The sequence below is a fragment of the Elephantulus edwardii genome, unplaced genomic scaffold, assembly GCF_000299155.1.
Source record: "Elephantulus edwardii isolate Elephantulus edwardi_28Jun2011 unplaced genomic scaffold, EleEdw1.0 scaffold00175, whole genome shotgun sequence".
NCBI classification, from domain to species: domain Eukaryota; kingdom Metazoa; phylum Chordata; class Mammalia; order Macroscelidea; family Macroscelididae; genus Elephantulus; species Elephantulus edwardii.
Window position 1 is genome coordinate 6,002,793 of NW_006399925.1, and position 3,696 is coordinate 6,006,488.

The following is a 3,696-nucleotide window of genomic DNA, read 5'->3' on the forward strand; positions in this document are numbered from 1 at the left end:
CATAAGACAGAACAAAATTGTTCCCTATAATGTCAAAGTGTTCTACTTGGCCAACTGACTGGAAGAGATCGATATTTGTTCCTATCCCAAAGAAAGGCGACCCAACCGAATGTGGAAACTACAGAACAATCTCACTGATTTCACATTCAAGCAATATTTTACTGAAAATTATCCAAAAATGACTGGAACAGCACATCAACAGAGAACTACCAGAAGTTCAGGCTGGTTTCAGAAGGGGTCGTGGTACTAGAGATACTGTAGCTGATGTTAGATGGATCTTGGCTGAAAGCAGGGAATACCAGAGGAATGTCTATCTGTGTTTCATTGACTATGCAAAGGCATTTGACTGTGTAGATCATAACAAACTATGGCTGACTCTGAGAAGAATGGGAATCCCAGAACACTTGACCGTTCTAATGTGAAACTTATACTTGGACCAGGAGGCAGTCGTCAGAACAGAGCAAGGGAACACTGCATGGTTCAAAATTGGGAAGGGCGTATGCCAGGGATGCATCCTATCTCCATACCTTTTCAACCTATATGCAGAACAGATTATCCGGGAGGCTGGGCTCTATGAGGAGAAATGTGGGGTCAGGATTGGTGGACGATTTATCAACAATCTGCGTTATGCGGATGATACAACCCTGCTTGCTGAAACTGAGGAGGACCTGAAGCGCCTGCTGCAGAGTGTCAAGACTGCAGCCTACAATATGGATTGAGGCTCAATGCCAAGAAGACAAAGATTCTCACCACTGGACCAATCGGCAGCATCAGGATGGATGGTGAAGAGATTGAGATTGTACACAGCTTTAGTTTGCTTGGCTCCATAGTCAACAGTCTTGGCACCAGCAGCCAGGAAATTAAAAGGTGCATTGCCATGGGAAAGTCTGCTGTTAGGGACCTCTCCAAAGTGCTGAAGAGCAATGGTGTCTCTCTGGAGACTAAGGTGCGTCTGATACAGGCCATGGTCTTCACAATCACCTGTTATGCATCAGAGAGTTGGACAATGACCAAGGAGGATAGAAGGAGAACTGATGCCTTTGAGCTGTGGGGCTGGAGAAGAGTGCTGAGAATACCATGGACTGCTAGGAAAACAAACAGATTTGTCCTGGAGAGGGTTAAACCGGGTGGCTCCTCGAGGCAAGGATTCTGAGGCTTCGTCTAACATACTTTGGACATGTTGTGAGAAGAGACCGGTCCTTGGAGAGGGACATCATGCTTGGGAGGGTGGAGGGACGGCGCAGGAGAGGAAGGCCCTCTATGAGGTGGATTGATTCAGTGACTGGGATAATTGGGATGGGAGTGTCAGAGACAGTGCGATTGGCACAGGACAGAGCGGAGTTTAGGGCTGTTGTACATAGGGTCGCTATGAGTCGCAGGCGACTCGACGGCACATAACAACAAGAACAACAGTGTCAAAGTGTGTAAGATTTTATAGAAGCAGGCTGCTCCAAATTAACATCCCAACTTTTAAATGGAGGAAACCAAAAATTAGAAAGATTTGTCTATCTGAAAGCCATTGAATTATTTAAGAATACAACCAAATTCCGAATGGAAATGGTACTTTTGCCTCTTCAATTATTTTAACACTTATTTATTAAATGTCTCCTGTGTGACAGATAACACTACTACTAATCATTAATTGGCAGGGGTTGATTCTGGTTCATAACAATTCCATGTGTGCTAGAGTAGAATTGTGGTCCACAAGTTTTAAAGTCTAGATGTCTTTTCAATTTATATGCAGAACAGCTCATTCAGGAAGCTGGGCCTTATGATTGAAGGAACACTCATCAACAATCTATATGTTATGCAGATGACACAACTTTGCTTGCTGAAACAGAGGAGGAACTGAAGGGCTTGCTGCAGAAGGCCAAGGACTATAATCTTCAATACAGTTTGAATCTCAACATTGAGAAAACAAAGATTTTAAGCATTCATCCAATTGGCAGCATCATGATAGATGGAGAAGAAATTGAGATTGTAAACTATTACAGTTTGCTCAGATCCACAATCAACAGTCTTGGCACCAGTAGTGAGGAAATAAAACAAAGCAAAACAAAACAAATTGCACTGGAAAAGTCTTTTGTCAGGGAACTTCTCCAGAGTACTGAAAGCAATAATGTCAGTCTAGAGACTTAAGATGTGCCTGATTCAGGTCATGGTCTTCACAATTATTCTCTATGCATCATAGAGCTGGACAATGACTAAAAATGACAGAAGAAGAATTGATGCCTTGAATTGTGGTGCTGGAGAACAGTCTTGATCATACCATGGGCTGCCAAGAAAACAAGTAGGTCTGTCTTGGAGAGGATGAAACCAAGTTTTTCCTTGGAGGCTAGGATTTTGAAGCTCCATTTCACAAATTAGGTACGTGGCCAGGAGGGACTGGTCCCTGGAGAAAGATATCATGCTCAGAAGGGTGGTGGACCAGTGCAGGAGAAGAATACCCCAGATGGACTGATACAGTAACTGGGGCAATGGGTGGAAGTGTATCAGAGTCAATGAGACTGGCTCAGGACAGGGCCAGCCTCAGAGCTGTTGTACATAGGGTCTCTATGGGTCACAGGTGATTCAATGATACATACCAACAACCACAATAAATATTTAAAGTGATTGGTCAGAATCAGATTGTCAAACATTTATTTTAACATATATCTGAGTACACATACCACATTAATATTTTGCTGAGTATACCTAAAACTGTAATGTTTTGGGTAACCGTTGAACATACTAACAGTTTGCATTACCAAGGTCTTCTAGGAGTTAAGGACTCATCAGTGAACAAAATACGACAAAAATCTCTTTTAGTAATACTTATATTTTATTGGATAACTGAGGTACGAACTATCCTATGGTGATATGTTCTAAAATGAATAATAGAAGAAGATAGAAGACCAGTAGATATTGAGAAGTCAGATTATGTCTCTGTGGTATAGGGCTCTATTCTTCAAAATTTCTTTCCTAAGCCATTGCCTGTGACGGACTCTTGCTACATATTGGGTAGAAACAAGAAAAGCAGTTTTACAGACTATCAGTGATAATGATGGGATTTTGGAGCTCTGGTGACCCAGTAGTAAGGAGTTGTGCTCCCAGTCTAAAGGCACCAGATTTCAATCTAACAGCTACTCCACAGGAGAAAGATGGGCAGTTTCTTTCTATATAGTTTGCTGCCTCAGAAAATCTTGGCAACTTAGCCAACAATGATGACTGATTAATGTTGCCAACTTGTCAGACTAGGCAGAGGAGGAAACTATTATTACCAGCAAGCATTATCCCCTCACAAATACATTTGGATCAGAGATTGCTGTACCAGTAATACCAAGATCTGGAGGAGCGTAGAAGTAGAGGCCAAAGAGAGAGAATCCCAGAGTCAAATATAGGGCTTATTTCTCTCAAGATTTCTGGAGAACTGTAGGTGAAAGGTTGTTACCATTATGTATCATTGAGATAAATTGGAACCAACTCACAATTGACCCTCCTATTGATTTTCCAGAGGTAGTAAGTAATATGGGAGCATATTTCCCATTTTTCTTCTGGAGAGCAGCTGGAGAATCCATAATTTGCATGACTAAGAGACATTTGTAACACTGGTCTGATGCTTGAAGCCATGAGTATGAAATGTCAAAGTGCCTGTGAGCAAGCCTGTGTCTTCATTGAAGAATATAAATTAATTTCCTTAATATACCCTACAACCAA